This window comes from Melanotaenia boesemani, chromosome 2, assembly GCF_017639745.1.
Source record: "Melanotaenia boesemani isolate fMelBoe1 chromosome 2, fMelBoe1.pri, whole genome shotgun sequence".
In the NCBI taxonomy this organism is placed as follows: Eukaryota; Metazoa; Chordata; class Actinopteri; order Atheriniformes; family Melanotaeniidae; genus Melanotaenia; species Melanotaenia boesemani.
In genome coordinates this window covers 10,777,825-10,795,810 of record NC_055683.1, presented here as the reverse complement: position 1 = coordinate 10,795,810, position 17,986 = coordinate 10,777,825, and the positions used below count along the sequence as shown (strand labels likewise).

The following is a 17,986-nucleotide window of genomic DNA, read 5'->3' as shown; positions in this document are numbered from 1 at the left end:
TCATGTGTGATGAAGAGGAGCTGTCAAAGAGACCAGATGGATGTTGATGCCAGCCTCAGAAGTTCTTCCAGCCTCATCAGAGATCCACATCCAGCTCAGCCTGCTGATGAAAAGCCTCTGAAATATGGAAGTGACTCTGTACCTTATTTCAATTTAAAATGGATTAACAGAAATGCTTTTTTATTTTCAGAATATAGCTGCATTTTTTGACTCATAAATAAAATTAATAATAAATAATACAAACTGCATTTTCATTTTCTTCTCCAAGACTGCTCATTTTGTAACTTAATTCAAATGATCAGGAAAAGGATATTTGTCATTTTCTTTTAGGCCGAATTTCAAGATTAAAAAACATCCAAACGGATGAGTTAGAAAAAAATTCACCCTCCTCACAGTTGTCATGAAGGTAAACCTATTAATCCTAAAATGCTTTTTTTGTACCAGGCTTTAAACATGTTTATTTCTGCTGTGAAGTTGGTCCTTTTAACATGGGAGTCTCTGGGGATTTGTTCTGTTTTGGAGCCAGCCCCTAGTGGATGAGGAGTGAACTGCAATTTTTTGCACTTCCACATAGGCTTCAACTTTTTACCGAGGCTGTTTGAAATTGATTTTGTTGCTGTTCCAGGGCAGTTGCACCACCTGGGATTGTGACTGCGTAAAACCTGATTCTGAGAGTTCAGCTTTGACTTTTACATTTTAATACTGACAACTACTTACTGTCTGTTAGATCCACGACGTTGATGGAAATTAGTTAAATGTTCAAATGACTGGTCACTCTTCATGGACACACAGCTGGGTTCAGGTCCAGGTCTAAGTTTACGCCTACGCCTACTTTTAGGTCCGGGTCCAGGTCCAGGCTGGTTCCTGTGAATCCAGATGTTTGGTGATGTGAGTTGTGATCTCTGACATGGAGAAGAGTCATGGACAGTTAGAGATGGACATCTCACCTCTGAGTGGTTTTAGAGGGAGGGACTCCCTCCTCTCTGTCCTGATCCATGATGCTGGATTCACATCAGCTCACACACACTTTCTACCTTCACCTGCAGAGGAAACACACATCATTCATCTGAACATCAACTCAAATCCTCCTTTCCATCATCTGCTGCTCCTCCTTCTTTCACTTCTTTTGCTTTAGGAGGTTGTTCGAACAACTTTCCGTCCCTACATGAGATAGTTCTGCTTGTGTAGCTGCAGACAGTAGCAGGATGTTTTTAAACATTTTCTGTCTGAGTCTCATGTGTGATAAGATGTAAAATGGCCCCTTACTGAGGAGGTGAGATATTGTTTATTTGTGTTGGGAAAGATGTAAAAATGATCAATTCATTACTTATGGTGAAAACTGAGTTAACACAGTTGAAATAATTTGTTTTTACAATTCCATACAATCTAAGAGATTGTTTAAGCCGTGTTTTCACAGTGAACCATTACTCTGGTATCGACTGTCTCGCTGCGCATGCTCCCAAGGGGATTTAACGGAGTTTCCTCATTTGAGTAAACCCATTCACGAGGAAACATTACTGAGTCTCCCTTGTGATCATTTATATATATTTTTACCAGATATGTAATGTGTAAATAACACTAAACATAACTGTGATAACTGTTAGTTTGTTTGCCTCATGTTTTAAGTAAGTTTGGGTACTGTTATGACAATGTGTGTCACGGGAAAATGAAGATGTTAGCTTGGTTAAACCAGCGTGTTAGCATGAGCCTCGTGGATTAGCTTCACAAGTTATCCGCGCTAGAGCGAGTACACAATAGTTATATTATTAGCAAGCATTTGTGTTAATATAATATTTCTGGCATTTGTTTACACATTATCAAGAGATTTATTTTGTGTTTTACAATGTCAGATATATTTGAGTGTGTTGTAATAGTTGGTACTTATTTAAATGATTTTAGAAGCCTTATGTATGCTACAAGGATATGTATTCTACTAGTGCGAGCCTGGCATTTCATTAGGTTGTTCATTGTCATTTGAGTAAACCTGCTCACGAGGAAACTATGGTAAATGGTAAATGGTCTGTATTTATATAGCGCTTTTCTGTACCTGGGATGATACCCAAAGCGCTTAACATGATACATCACACTCACCCATTCACACACACATTCACACACTGATGGTGGAAACTGCCATGCAAGGCGCTCAACCATGACCCATCAGGAGCAGTTAGGGGTTCGGTGTCTTGCCCAAGGACACCTCGACATGAACTTGACTTGGCCGAGGATCGAACCGGCAACCCTCAGGTTACAAGATGACCGCTCTACCTTGCTGATCATTTTTTTACCAGCCACCCCCACGTCCAGTGGTGCAACACATGACCCTATAGTGCGCACGACTTGGCAACTCTCAGTGCGAGCTCCAAATGAGGTCCTTCCAAAGAGCTCCTGTGTTACTCACATCCTAAATATCTTCTTTAAATCCTGTAAAATGTATTTTCTCTGATTTTAGTGATGTGTCGTTCGTGAATGAGCCAGCTCTAAGAATCGATTCTTTGTAGTTGTTACGGCCCGTGCTTGTCGTAGACAGCTGTGGCCGTTTGTGTTTTGATTAGGGGCTGCAGAGCGCTGCCCGGAGTGGCTAAGGCCAGCGTCTTTGTCCCCGCCCCTTTTTGACTGGCACTCCTCTGGACCAGTCAGGCTGCAGCCTAAGGGGAAGCTCAGGCTGAAAAGGCTGCAGCCGAAGCAGGTCTGGAGGGGGAGAAGCCAGAATGGCTCCAGCCGCTCTCCCCCTCATGTTGTGCACCGGGTGTGTGTGTGTCGCGACCACCTCCTTTTTCACAATGGGTGTTTACAGTGTTTAGTTGTGTTAAGTTTACTTTGTGGTTGTTTTAGTGCTGGGCTAGGTTAGCGTTTTATTGTGTTGTGACGACGGTCACTTTAGTTATGGGCCTGTTGCTTTTGTTTGGTTTTAGTTTCACCACCGAGTTGCGGTTGTGTCTGTGTGTGCACTCGGTGAGTGTTTGGTATAGGTTTTGGTTTGTTTCTTTCTGCAGGTCCTCTAACCGCAGCTCAACTTTATTTTGTTTTACAGGTTGTCCATCACTTTCACGGGAATTGTAAATAAATGTGCTTTCATTATACCTTACAACCTGTCCACACCGTATTCTTTGTTACGCCCTACCATACCCCTGAGTCAGGTCGTAACAGTGAAAGAGAAGAACTGATTCCTGTCTAAGGAGCCAAATTTTTAGAAGAGGCCGGATTTTATTTTGATGGGCCCACCATGCGGTCAGTTCCATAAAAGGAAAGACTGGGATAATACCACTATGTAAAGAAAGAAGGGCCTCTTTTGAAGACAGGGATGTAGTGCTACAGACCAGGTTCACAGAGTAAGCTGGAAACCAGGTTTAAATTACAAGTCCAGGCTTTTAGTCTTTTAGCACTGGTTGTACTGGTGTACCAAACTTTTTAATTTGGGTGCACCCTGATTTTTACAGTGTTGCTCTTAGCAGCTCATTTTAATACATTTTAAGGATTGTCTTTTTATCATTACACAGACGTTGGTTATTTAAGTCATTGTGAACAATAATGAGGTTTATAAAAATGTTTCTTTATTTGAAGCATTAAAAAACATGTTTTAAATAAACTTAAAGTTCTGTCTCCACTGAACTAAATGAAAGTAAACATTTCAAACTGAAATAGCTCATGAGGTTGTGCTGCCTCTGGCAAATTTCCCTCCTCTGGATTTACATTTAATCTTTTCTGTTATAATTATGTACATGGACCTGAACTTTGTGAAAGGCAGCTCCTCTTTGGCTTTTTGGTTCAGGTGACGTCACACAATCGGGGGGCTGTAACGGTCAAAAAGCATTGATCTTTCATCCAGCTTTTCATTTAATGAATGAATCAAACTTTATTTCATGTAGCACTTCTCATGCAGAATTACAGCACAAAGTGCTTCACAAAACGAACAACAGTTTTTGCACCATAAAACCATCTTTAAAACATCAGTCACACACCAAAGTTTATCAGAAAAAGAAATTAAACCTTAAAAACACCTAAAAATACTCTCTCGCACACACAGATTAAATGGACATTGAGCCCCTCCCTCTAAGACAAGCTGTCTCTAGAAATAACCGTTTAAACTTTGCACCAGGTGAGAAAACGCTATCCTTCCACACCAAGAGCCACCCTACAAAGAGGTCATCACCGCAGGAAACTACCCAGACCCAGGCAGACTGTGCCGACTACACAACTGCAAAGCTGCAGTGCAGTTTCTCATCTACCGAGACAGAGACAGTCACCATGGCAATTACCCTGCTGTCAGAGCAGGGGTAGCTCCTGATGAGGAAGGTCCCAATGAGGAAAACACTGGCATTTAAAAAAAAAAAATTTCTGTAGTAAAACAACCAGATGTGATGACTGAAGTTAAACAGCCAACATTGATGAAGAAACTCTGATAAAACTAATGATCTGAACAAAAAGGTTAATCCTTTCCCTATCATTATAGTGTGAGTGTAACGCTGTGTTTATTCTCAAGTCCATCCATAGAACCACCTGGCTAAACTTTTTCATCTTGCTTCTTCATGTCCCGCTGTGACGGAGAGAAATGTTTGAGGGTTGTCATGTTACGCATGCATTTATTGCATTAAAAAATTTTATGCAAACAATTACATAAATTAATTAAAGCCATTGACGCATTATTTTTTGACAGCCCTAATTTAAAAGGAATGATTAAACAGGAATAAAACTTAGTTATAAGCTAAACTAAAAAGGTGGTTATTGAGCCTGTATTTTAAAACATCAATGGTCTCTGCAGCCCTGAGGTCCTCAGGCAAGTCATTCCACAGGTGGGGCCCATAACAGTGAGACAAGGCCCCGCCATAGGTTTTGGTCTAAATGTTAGGAACAACCAAAAGGCTAGTACTAGAGGAACTTAAGTTCCGCTAAGATTCATACTCTATCACATAAATCAGATAAATAAGAAGGCACAAGACCATTAAGACATTTTAAAAACAACCAAGATAACCTTAATGGCAGTGGGGCAGGGGTGGCAGTGGCTCAACCGGTAAGGCAGGTGGTCCAATGATCGGAAGGTCGTTGGTTCAATTCCCACTCCCTCTGTCGTTGTGTCCTTAGGCAAGACACTTAACTCTCCTTGCCTCCAGTGTTGGCATCGCTGGTGTATGAATGTTCGGTGATGGTCGGAGAGGCCGTAGGCGCAGACTGGCAGCCACGTTTCCGTCAGCTTGCCCCAGGGCAGCTGTGGCTACACACGTAGCTTACCATCACCAGGTATGAGTGAGGAGTGGATGAATAATGGATACGCCATGTAAAGCACTTTGGGTGCCTTGAAAAAAAAAAGCTCTGTATAAATCTAATTCATTATTATTATTATTATTAAAGTCAATCCTGAAACATACAGGTAGCCAATGCAGCAATTTTAAAAGTGGTGTGACGTGAACCCACACTCTATTCCTTGTCAAAACCCATGTGGCAGAGCTCTGGAGTAACAGTGAACTAGTAACTACTCTTTTTAGGAAGACCAGAAAGTAGAGCATTACAATAATCTAATCTATTAGATATCAAAGCATGCATCGGCAACTCGGTGTTAGCAAGAGAGAGAAATGGGCGGACTGGTGATGTTTTTAAGGGTTAAAATCCTTGTGTTATATTTTTAATGTGTGGAGTAAAATCCATTTCAGAGTCAAAAAGAACATCCAAACATCCTATAAACTGAAAGGCTTTAAAACTCGGTAGTTTGCTCACAGTGATCTCTCTCTTTTCTTCAGGACTGATAATTAAAACTTCAGATTTGTTCTGGTTGAGCTGTCAGAAATTTTTTGCCATCCACGATTTTATACCTGAAAAAACAGTTTAAAAGAGTATTAATTTGCTCCAACATTTGAAGCATTTTCTGTGGTAATACAGACTAGTTTCTTTCCACCAGGTCCCTGTAGCTATTGTTTGTCTCAGACCAGCAGCTACGTTCTGCCCAGTGTGATCTGGAAAAAAATTAGTCTGGAGACATTTCGTTTTCACGTTGAAATCCGTGTCAAAGAGATTTAGTGCAACATTTATATACGGTTCTATGGTGCGGCTTGACCACAGGTCTATACTGGTGGCGAAACATTGGACTGTAGCCACGTCCTTCACACCACCCTCACCACACTCATCATCCAGGGCAGGGAGACACTCCACTAACATGAAGACGAGATGGCACTGATGCCGTTTGTCCAACGTGTTGATGACTTTCTTAAAACGTAGATTGTTCACTGTGTTCATTGAGAAAAAAGTTCTGTTTGTTTATAATGTTTGTCTCTCTGTGTCTCTGGAAGCTGGTGAATTATTTAGTCGCAACTAACAAAAATTGAACATTTTTCTATATTCCTGTGTCACGTTACAACCCCCCGTGTGCACGTCTGCGTGAATGAGCGCAACATTAATGCATGAATGTTGCCTGTCACTTGGCTAAATGAGGGCAGTGATTTTCGCCTCATTGCGCAAGTTCCATCGAAAATGAATGTGTCCAGCCCTTAACTGGCGAGGTGTTTGCAACTCGCGCTGAATAAAACTAAAGCAGACGGGGCTGTGGGAGGAGTCTGCACTAGAGCTCTGCAATGCCAGTGGCACTCGATTTGCAACTGAAGACAGCACAAGACTAAACTGCGAAAGACAGAAATAATTGGATCCTTTCATTTTGATGATCGTTGAAAACCCAGATCATAATTGTGATTAAAATTCGATTAATCGCCCATCCCTACCTATTACTTGGCTTTCATGCATGTCAGTCTTAATTTTGTCAATTTTGGGGCTCCATATAACCGTTCCTGCATATAGAACTGAAGTAGGATCACAAACATTAAAATAACCCCTTTTTTCCCCAGATAATTAAACATTACATACATATTTTGAAATGACTTATTTTCCAGGTTTGCTTTTAATAAGTTATATAATAAGTTTTACTTTTCTTTTTTTTTTCTTTTCTTTTTTATTTACTTCTTTTTTGAGTTTCCTCGTTCACAGCAACCCTTCCTGGTGTCAGATAGTTCTGGTCTTTGTTCCCTCATGTCCTCCTCTGTGGTTCTGTTGGACTACTTCTCCTTCGTTGCTCTGGACCCTCAGTCTGATTTATCAAACCAAATAAAAACGGCTTCAGTTTTACCTTCAGATGGAAGATTTCACGGAGAAATTCAGCTGCACCTTGACGACCTCAGAGAAAGTGAAAATAAACCCAGAGAGTTTACTGACCCAGTTAAAAATCCGGCAGTCAGTTCTGTTATAATTAACTGCTCAGAACTGCTGGAGGTTTCAACAAAGAGCTAGAAACCTGATCCTGAACCTAAGACTGAGCTCTGAAAGATTAGTTCTGGTTCCAATTTCTCGGCTGAAATTCAGAACCAGTTCTTAAACTCTTAAACACTTTTAATTGTTTGTCATCTTTGTCCTTAAAATGAGTTTGTTGTGTTAAAGAGTTCATTTCTGACAAATTAATTTCAACACGTTTCTACAAGTTGGAAACTTGAACCAGAGAGAAGACTTTCAGCTTGAACTGGTCCCAGATGGAGGAGAACGGGGAGTCTAGCACCCCTCTTTCCTCCATCTGGAGTTTTACATCACATTCAAGATCCAAGATGTTTGTCACATGCTCTAATGCAGTAAAATATGTAGTGGAACGTGAACCCTGTCAATTCCAGACTGCAAATATAAATGTAGAGAGGCCGGTTCAGATCTGGTTCAGTGTCCCGCAGAGAAGAAAGAAAGGTAACATTGGAAAAGCTGGTAGCGGTAACTTTGGGGCTCCTGCTATGATCGGCCGACATACAGGTTTCATCACTCACTATAAAGGGGACCCACACTTCCCAAAATTTCTACATTACCACTGCATCGTTTACCAGCAGGCATTATATGCAAAAGTGATCGGCTTTGAGCATGCGATGACTGTCGTGAAAATCATAAACAGCATCCACTCCAAAGCCCCATTTAAGGTGATATTGGAGGATATCTCAGCTGAATATGGTGACCTGCTGCTGCACACAGAAATCTGACGGCTCAGCAGAGGAGGAGTTTTACTTTGTTATTTGTTACGTTTGGGTGTGAGGTATCTAAGCATAGCATTTGTATGGTACACACTTAAAGTCTTTACCATATAAGGTTCTCTGTCCCACAGACTGGATTGACACAAGAACATGCATTCCATGCAAATGAGCATCCTATAGGCAAACTCTATGATTGGAGGACACAGGACTGAGGAATTTTCTTTGTTTAAACCCTATGTAAGACAGAAGGACACATCAAGTCTTTAGGTCTTCGTTCTGGCTTTGGGACCTCCAGATTTTGCTGCAGAAATCTGTTTTGATGTCTGAACTTTTGTAATAAACTTCTTTTTATTATTCAAGTCAGCGTCCAGAGACGTTTTTGCCTGAAAGACAATTTTTCCACATCTGATCAAGATACATCAGGTGAAATCAAAGAGTTCATGCAGTCCAAAGGTAAAGATGTCTCGCTGCTAGAGGATACAGAGTGGACATTTGACCTTGCATTTTTAACAGATACTCCTGGGAGACTACACCACTTGAACGGTGAGCTGCAAAGCAAAGATATCCGTTGCTGAAATGTTAAGTGGTTTATGTGCATTTAAATCCAAGTTGAACATTTTCTGTATGCATTTACAGAAAAAAAGATGCTACACTTTCCTTCTCTGCAGCTCGTGCTGAAATACAATGCTTCTGTATCTGAAACATTTGAAAGAGTTGCAGAAAAGTACTGTGAAATCATACAAAGACTTTTACAAAAGCTTGATAATAGGTTTCGTGACCTTGATCAGCTTGAGCCATGTGTGTCATTCATTTACAATCCTTTCATGAACGTGGACATGACATGCATTGCTGAGCAACTAAGTGCAATGTTCAACTTGGATGCTGAACAGGTGGAGATTGAAATGATAATATTGCAAAATGACCTTCACCTCAAAACCTACCAGGCTGGACCAAAATTTTGGTGCCTTGTTGACACAGAAAAGTAAAGTGCTGTATGCACAGCATCTATGAAGATTACTAGCCTGTTTGGTTCAACCTATCTCTGATAATCTGCATTTTCTGACTTGAACAGTCAGTTGCCTGTGGTTTGCCAATGTGAATGTTCATGTCTCCCATGACAATTAGTGGTGTGCCATCATCAGGAATGTCAGACAGAATCATGTCCATTTTAGAGACAAACTCATCTATACTGCCACCCGGAGGGCGGTAAATGACCAGAATGTATGCAGTGATGGGTGTAGAGACCTTTACTGCGTGATTCTCAAGTGATGAGCAGTTAGCCATAGGACGGACAGAAGTAAAGTTCCACTTTGTAGAAATAAGAAAGCCCGTTCCACCTCATCCAGCTGAGCGAGGTGTTTGGGTAAATTCTGCATTGACAGAAAGGGCAGCTGGTGTAGCTGTGTTTTCTGGATGGATCCAGGTTTCAGTCAGGGCTAGGACCTGAATGTCAGAGAGATTTATCAATGAACTGATAAATTCTGTTTTGTTCACTGCAGACTGACAGTTCCAGAGACCAAAGGTAACAGAGGGTGTGACTGACGTGCATGCCATTGGAAAGGACAGGTTTTGCGGATTGCGGTGTCTATGGGTGACACGTCTTGGTCTGTAACATGTCTGACAGGGATGGGTTTGAAGCACATTGTGCATTGAGGAGGTTATAGCTTTTGTTCTTGTTCGGTGGACTTTCACATGTAGAATCGCAGGTCTTTACTCTATGTGCCTTAACCCAATGTGAACTGAGCAGTAAACCTATGTCACAGCCTCAACTGTAGTCAGATTGTGGAGAGAATGTGCTAACAACAGAGCCTGACACTAGCAATGCAAACAATGACCTGAAACCAAAATATAAACTCAAACAGTAACTCATCTAATATTAATGTAATATCTCATATTTTCCATTAAATAGTAAAATGTCTCAGTTTCAACATCTGATATGTTATCCCACTATTTTCTAGTGGGGATAAAATATGACTTGATGAGGTTTATAAATCACTGAATTCTGTTTTCCACACTTTTCCACAGAGTCCCAACGTTGTTGTAACTGGAGCTGTTTATGTGAAACAAGGTGGAGGTGGATTATGATCCAGGAAATAATGTTGCAACACAAAACTTAAAACCTGAAAAACCTGCCTGACTGTTTTTACTGTGAACACGAAGAGAAAGTCAGAGTTCAAGTTGTTCTGTAGAACCACATTCCCGCCTCATTACACATCAACAAAACCACAGTTTGATCCTGAGAGAAATAACGATCTGATCATCATGTAGATTTGTCTTCAAACAGCAGAAATCAAAGTTGGAGCTGAAATCAGAGGTGAACACGTTCTCCAAACATTCCAGAAACAAAGAGGAAAGTTCACACTTACAGTTTGTTCAGAGAAGAAGAAGAAGAAGAATCTCCACTGATACACAGGTGAGCTGCTTCCTGGAATGAGTCACATTTCTACCTGTGATGGAGGGAGGACAGGTAGGAGGAGGACAGGTAGGAGGAGGGCAGGTAGGAGGAGGACAGGTAGGAGGGGTTAAAGGTAGGAGGAGCAACATCAGACCTTCCTCCTCTCCTTTACAGTTCACAGCCCACACTGACATTCACTGACATGCACAAAGGAAGGAGCTGAACACACTAAGAGGATACGCCAAACTATGTTAAAATCAAAGAACTAAAGCCACTTTGGAAATATTAAGTCAGTCATTTTTAAGTCAAATTGGACTTCTGCATAGTCTCACCTTTGATTGTGTTATGCTGCTAAGCAAGTCAAGAACAAAGAAGGGAACCAAAAAAGCTTCATCAGAGCAGAGTACAGCTGATGATCAACAGGTGTTTACAGCAGACATGGCAGGTAAACAAGACCAAAAAACATGATATAATGGCTTTGATTAGTGCTATAATTAGGGAAGAAATAAGATAAGTAATAGACACTGCAACTAAATGCTTTAAAGCAGGATCTATCTGTGTTAAGTGGTAATATTGGAGATGTTGAAGATGCATTAGGAAAAACTGACAATTGGATGACAACACCGTAAAAATCAAATGATTTGCTTCATAAGGCGAATGATGAAGGAATGAAACGGTGCGTCCAGAAAGTTATTCCAGGATATGTAACATTCAAGTCTATGGGCTGCCTAAAGATGTGGAGAAGGGGCAACGGCCACTCTTGAAGGAGATGTTAATAGACAAACCTGGACTGGCACCTGAGGTTGACGTCGCTCACAGAGTTTGACCGGCGAAGAAATCCGGGGACATGGCCATGATGGTGAGATTTTGAGGAAAGAATGAACTTGAATGAACTAACGATACTGAACTGAAATAAAAATGTATACTGGAAATGTGTTTATATTAAGTCTTAAAGAAGATGAAATGACTTATTATTTTTGTTTTCTTCCGTCATTTACATTGTGATAATAGCGTGAGTGTATGAGACGGTGTGATGGATGAACTATGGCGTTGCATGTTTGCGGGATGACTGCAGGTGTGAATCGATGAGAAAGTGTCTGTGGATGTTTTGTGTGATATTCTTTTGTTTATATGTCTTTAGTTGTTCTATGCTGCTCAAGGTGTGATTATAAAATGGCAATGGCTGATTGGTATATAAGGAAGATCTTTGAAATGATATGTGAAGGATGAAGGATAGGTCTTTAAGTAGTTTAAGAAATAAAGTATAGGATATTTTGAAAATAATTTAAAAGTGGGATTTACACATAATGGCAATAATTTATTCTTCCATTTTTTAATTGTATTTACTATATACACTTTTTATATTGTACATTTTTACTCATTGTGCTTTATTTCACTTTTAATGTTTATTCTCTTCATATTCATGTTCTGTTAAAAGTTCACTATGAGGGTAAGATGACCTTTATCTGGTCCTTCCTCACACCCTTAGTCAGACTGGTTCTGGTGGAGACACAACTATGTGAGGTTGATTTGACGCCAGCTATTGGAGTTGTGTGTCCACCCAAGGTCTTCAGGAAGGAGGATTCTCTCTACAGAAATGTATAACTATTGTTTTTCCTTTTGCCTCCCCAGAGTCTCTACCGACTTCACGCGAGTCAAGACGACCACTCTCATTACTTGCAAGTAATTTGTCTTTTGTTTATTTTACCTTTAATAAAGTTTATGATACTTTTACTCATTCCAGACTCTTGGTATTTTTTCTAAAACAATACTTTGAGACGTCCTCATGTTGCCGTGGTTACGGACGGAGCAAATGGCCGCTAGTTGTGTTAAACACACACTAAGCTCCAACAGTGATGTGACTGGACTGATGGAAGCAGTTTCCAGAACTCTTTATCTGAACTGACAGAAACATGTTTGATAAAACTCAGCCTAAAAGAAAAGTCACTTTTCTTTGTGTTTTACTAAAAGACTAAAAATAAAAGAGCAGCTTCATTTTACCAGCTTTATTTTTATCCCATCAGCTTGTGAATAAACTAATTATGTAATGTGTGATCCAGATAAGTGGTGGAAAGACGACTGTAACAGCTGCTCTGGTGAGGAGAGTGTGTTATTAAAATAGCCCCATTAACTGGGGCAGGAAGAATGGAGCAGACCCCCAACTGGACCGGGTCTAGAGTCTGCAGGTTATTAGGTGTGAACGCAGCCTCCAGCAAAGAAAGACTTTCTGTCCTCTGACAACATGTCATACAACACGTTATTCCCCAGCTGCCACTGCTGATGCTTCTATGACTCTCAGAAGTGTGTTTCTCTTTAATGGGAGCAGCAGCACAGCCTGCAGCTACATGAGCAAACACACACTACAGGACAGACTTAGTCCACTGGAACTAACACTTGGAGATTCTATTCACATTTTATTTTCACCTTTTCCTCGGTCGGGACGTCCAGCTGCCAAAGTGTTTGTGAGTCTTGTGTCTTAAAGACCGTGGCGACCCTCCGGTCCAGGTCTTGAGTACATGCCTGGACTGCTGAGGCTTTAGGTCTGAAGAGTTCTCTCATCTGATGCTGGACCCGGTCTGAGTTTTATTAGGGACGGATGAACCGTCCTCTGCTGCTCAAGAGACCAACACAACCTTGTCATGATGAAAGATTTCTGAAACCACTGCGTCTCATTTCTTCCATCCATGTCAGGCGGGAACTAGAGACGACCTGCACCTGCTTCTCAGCCAATCACAGCGCAGCATAAACTGCCTGCCTTTTCCACCAAACTCCTTCCGTTTCCACCAAATCTTTCCTCACACACACACACACACACTCTTCTACATACATGTTCTATTCTTACATGCAGATATTACCGTATTAACTACGTCCACTGAATTAGAGAAAATAAATGAAAGAGGGAAAGAAAATGTGAGCATGTGAGAGTAAGAATATATGTACAGTATGTGAGAGAGAAAATGTGTGTATGTGTGAATAAAACTGTGTGTGTGTGTGAGGATGAATTATGGCCTATACAGCTCCTCATACCTGTCTGTCCACTTCTACCTCACCTGTCTAGTTTCCTCCTGTCAGCAGCATCTTTTCATCTTCTGAAGGCCGCGCTCTTCAATGGTGGCGTGAACACTGCTCTAGGCCAGAGAGCGTTGCTAAGGCAACGGACAGGGAGCAGAGGCCCTTATCTCGACAGATAACACCTGCCTGGAAACCACCGCTTTTTGCTCTCAGTGAGTGAAGGAGGGAGAGGAGTTTTATTAAAGTTTGAATCTATGACTGTTATGGCACACATGATGTGAGATGATGTTTTTAATCAAAAGACTGAGTTTATGGACTGCCTGATCAATACTCAGTTATGATTTTCTATATGTTATGTATTACTTATTCACATTTCATATATTCCTGTTTGCTTGCTTATTTACATTATTATCCTTAGATTTAGTGATGTTCATTAGGGTTTGATTTTGATTAATAAGAGCTACAGCTTAGTTGTTATTATTTTGTAGCGTACAGAGAATGCATTCACAAATATGATACAAATAAAAGTCAGAGTTTTTTACACTGTTGAGGAAGTGAAGAGAGGCCCAGAAGGGAGTAACCTGTTATCTGCTTCGCTCCAAAGCAGAGCGGAATTCCCCAGCAAACTCAGAAAATATTAACAAGCAGCCTTTGTGTAAAAACTTTGAGAATAGATAGATAATGGGGCAGGGAAAAGTGTCTTCTTTCCTTCAGCTCTGATGCAACCCAGAAGGAGGGACCACCTTGCAGGATGCCCACATATGCTTTTTCCGCTGATGGAAAAATACTAAGTGGGTTGGTTCTGAGTTGTTTTCTGTTGATGGAAAAATACTGAGTGGGTTGGTTTTGGGTGTTTTTCTGTTAGTGGGAAGGTACCAGATGGGATGGTTTTTAAGTTATGTATATATACTGGTGATTTTGTGAAAAGAGAGGATTGTCCGGAGATTTTACGGAGATTTTGAGGAGCTGCGGCGGAGGACCTGCAGAGATTTTTGGACCTTCATCCCTTCACTGGGATAGATTTTTCCCCTTCTTACCAAGGGAGATTGAATTATTATTAGAGAAGATGTAGACCACGAAAGCGGAATCACCCATTGAGGGAAACTTTTACTTTATACTTATTTCTTATATTCTGCTTTTTAGCCCTCACTGAAAGGGAAGCCCGAAAACGGAATTTTATTATTTTTTCTTTCTTTTTATTTCATTATTTCTGTATTTTACCAATAAAAGAAAACTTGAATAAAAGGGTTATAGTTAACTTCGGTTAACTTCCCAACCAGACTTATTTCTCTTATATTTGCCCACATCCACTGAGGAGAGGAGAGGACAACACAACGAGCAGGTGAGCCCCAGATTCCCCAATGCCCGAAGAGACATAAGAATTCGCTAGGTTATTACTTCGATACCAGGTAGTGATCCTGTTAGGACAATAGTACGGTAGCTTCATACTCCTAGACCCAAAGGCTGGCTTATCTACCAGAATAACTCCTCAGGTCTACCTCCGCATGAGCGGACGATAATAACCAGGAATTCTAAAGGGGTAAAATTGCTTATTCTCGCGCCAAAAGAATCGAGGTGGAAAGGTTCGCCCATCACTTCGAGACTGGAGTCTCACCGGTTGTTAAAGATCCAAGAGAGGAAACAACAGGACGTGAGCCTGAAAGGTCGGTCAAAGAACTGACAATAGGGTAAATATTCGTCACCAGTTTAAACAATCTCCTCCATCATGTCCTCACTGAGGAGTCTCATATTAAAGAAGAAGCAGGTCAAAGTGGTGATTGGTCTCTTAGAGGCTGGGGGTGAAAGCTTCTCACACACAAGGAGCTCAGACATTTCATTCATTTCCCTCATGTTTGATGAAGCTGCTTAAAAACAGTCAGATGTAGAGGAGAAGGGATTAGATGGAGACAGAAGCCAAACCTGACCCCCCTCCTCCTTTCAGAGTGGAGCCTATTGGAGAGCGATGGCTGAGACCAGGTCTGAGAAAGTGTGTGTGTGTGTTTTCATTGGATTCATCACTTTCAAAGTCAGCATCAAAGTGTCAATAGATCAACACCTGAATCTGGATTGGTTCTGTTCTCTCCATCAGATTCCTGGAAAGTCAATGGAAGCAAACACGGTGAACAGGAAGCTCCACCTGTCTGACAACAACAAGAAGTTTCCATTAGTGGACGTCCCTCAGTCATGTCCTGATCATCCAGACAGATGTGATGGCGCCCTCTTCAGGTTCTGTGTGGAAATGTTCTGACTGCTCGCTGTTACTGGGATGTTAGTGGAGAGGAGACGTTTGTCAGTGAGTTCCAGAGGAACCAGAAGGAGAGGAACCAGTAAAGACGGCGTGTTGGGAGGAAATGAATCCTCATGGAGTCTGAGCTGCTCTCATCGTCATGGTTACGCTGTCTCTCACAATAACAGATGAACAGCATGTCCTCCTCCTCCGTCTCCAGCAGTAGCAGCGTATGTGGAGCGTCCTGCTGGAACTCTGTCCTTCTACAGAGTCTCCTCTGACTCTGATCTTCCTCCACATCTTCATCAGCACCTTCATCATCCTCTGCTTCCTGGGTTTGGCTTCTTGTTCAGCTTGTTTTCTTCCTCAGTGTTTGTGTTGTGTAAAGAGTTTGATCCTGTCAGACATTATTAACCAGAGTTCAGTCTGGAAGCGTCTGTCTTCTTCAGAAACAGCCTTTCAGATTCACGTATGAAACTCTTCTAGATGATTCCTTGGATGTTTCCTGTTTTCCCTCCTTTAAAGATAGAAGCTGGGATTCTTCCAGGATCAACTGGACATGGTTTGTGTTTAGTTCTTGTCAGTTTCACTTCATGATGCTGGAAATGAAAATCCTCCCAGTGCGTCGCTCTGTTTGCCTCATTCTGTCCTTCATTTGACTTTTTCACTCTTTCACATGTTGAATTAGAGATTTTTTCACATCAGAAATAGTTTCTGAAACAAAAAGTCGAATGTTCAGTTTTCCCATTCTGTCTCCAGATGTTTGACTTTGGATTAAATTCTTCAAACTCCACATTTCAAATAAACTTTCATGAATCTGTTTTCAGTCAGCAGGTGAATTTTAAATGTTTGAGCTGAAAAATTTCACTGTTTCATTTAAATGTAGTTTATCAGCTTCAGTCAGCTTCATGTTTCTTTAAATGAAGATTTTGATGCTTTTATTTGAACATTTCTGACTTTCTTACAGGGATAATTGAAGGTTGGAGCTTCTACCTCACCTGGCAGTAAAAGCTGAACCTGCATGAACCATCAGGGAATTTAAAGATGGAAAAGCAGCTCATTTGTGCACATTGAAATAATTCAGACCTTTAAGGCCTTTGTGAAGTATTGATGCATGTAGCGGCTCAAACAGGGAGAGCAGCTGCTAATCCTGCCATCACCTCAACCAGAGTTTACACTTCAGAGCTAAACTAGAAACTTCTGCCATTTCTACACAATCAAGCCAACAGTGATGCTGAAGCAGAAGAGCTCATTTCTGACAAACCTTTACACGGAAAAGAAGCAGCGACACTAAACCAGCAGAGGAAGTCTGAGGAAACCTTTTAGAAACACTCAGCTTCTAAAATCAGCTTCAACATGAATCACTGATGGGATTAAAAGATGTTTCCATCAGCAGCAGGAACAACAGTTTCCTGCACTTTGTTCTGATTCTAGCTGCCATTTTATCATAGAAAGAAGAGCCAGCAGGACCTGAGACTGGACTCATGAGACTGGACCGCTGTAGCCATGCACACACAGCTGGATGATGCAGATGTTAGAGGGAACGATGGAGACTCAGAGGAGAAAAAGCTTTGATCCTCTGAGTTCAGAGCTCATCTCATGGCTGTTTGAAGGCTCATCATGATCTAAAGTTGTACTTAAACCTGAATCCGAGTTCAGTGTGAACAGTTCTAATGATGCTCAGATGATGCATTAATCCCAGCAGGAAAAACATCTGGAACGTTCTGGCCTTTCCATCAGATTCTTTCCTGCTATCAACATGTTGGTGCTTGTGTTGTGATGATGTCGTTTCAGACTGGAAACTTCTGGAAACTGCATCATGAAGATTCTTGTGTTCAAACTGGAACAAAGACGTGACAATAAACACATTTCATTCTCCTCCACTTCCTGTGTATGAGCGTGACGGCCAGCCACACATGCTAATATCTCCACCTCACCACCAGTAGATTTCCACTTTCATTGTCTCTGCAAGCAGAAGTCTAAACACGATATACACTATTTCACACACCTCTTTCCTTCCTTTCATTCCTCATACCTACAATATTGAACACACCTTCACCCTGTGAGGTCAGATTATGTTCGTATTCATGTGTTTCTTTTCTTTCAGGTACCTGGGTTCAGTCTCTCCTTCCTGGTGCAGCAAAGGCCTGGTCCAGGTCTGAGGACTGATAAACTACTGCAGCTTCATTGGATTCCACCACAACCCCCCTATGACACTGCAGAGTCATTGGGGGGGTTTGGGTTCATTTTGAGGTTGGTTGAAAATGTAGTAGCCATTTTATTTCCCCTCTTTGTGTTTACTTTGGCTTTTCTAAACTGGTATTTAACTTCCTGTTTGATTGTTCAGGAAGTTTGTTTCTGTTCATTTATTCC

General features: G+C 41.2%; 1 long non-coding RNA gene across 1 annotated transcript; it reads left to right on the top strand.

The window, feature by feature from the left end:
- Positions 1–10,587: 10,587 nt before the first annotated feature.
- On the top strand, positions 10,588–12,058 carry LOC121655771. Its single transcript, XR_006013298.1, has 3 exons — positions 10,588–10,819; positions 11,028–11,233; positions 12,007–12,058. It is a non-coding gene; the product is annotated as an uncharacterized LOC121655771 (long non-coding RNA).
- Positions 12,059–17,986: the final 5,928 nt, after the last annotated feature.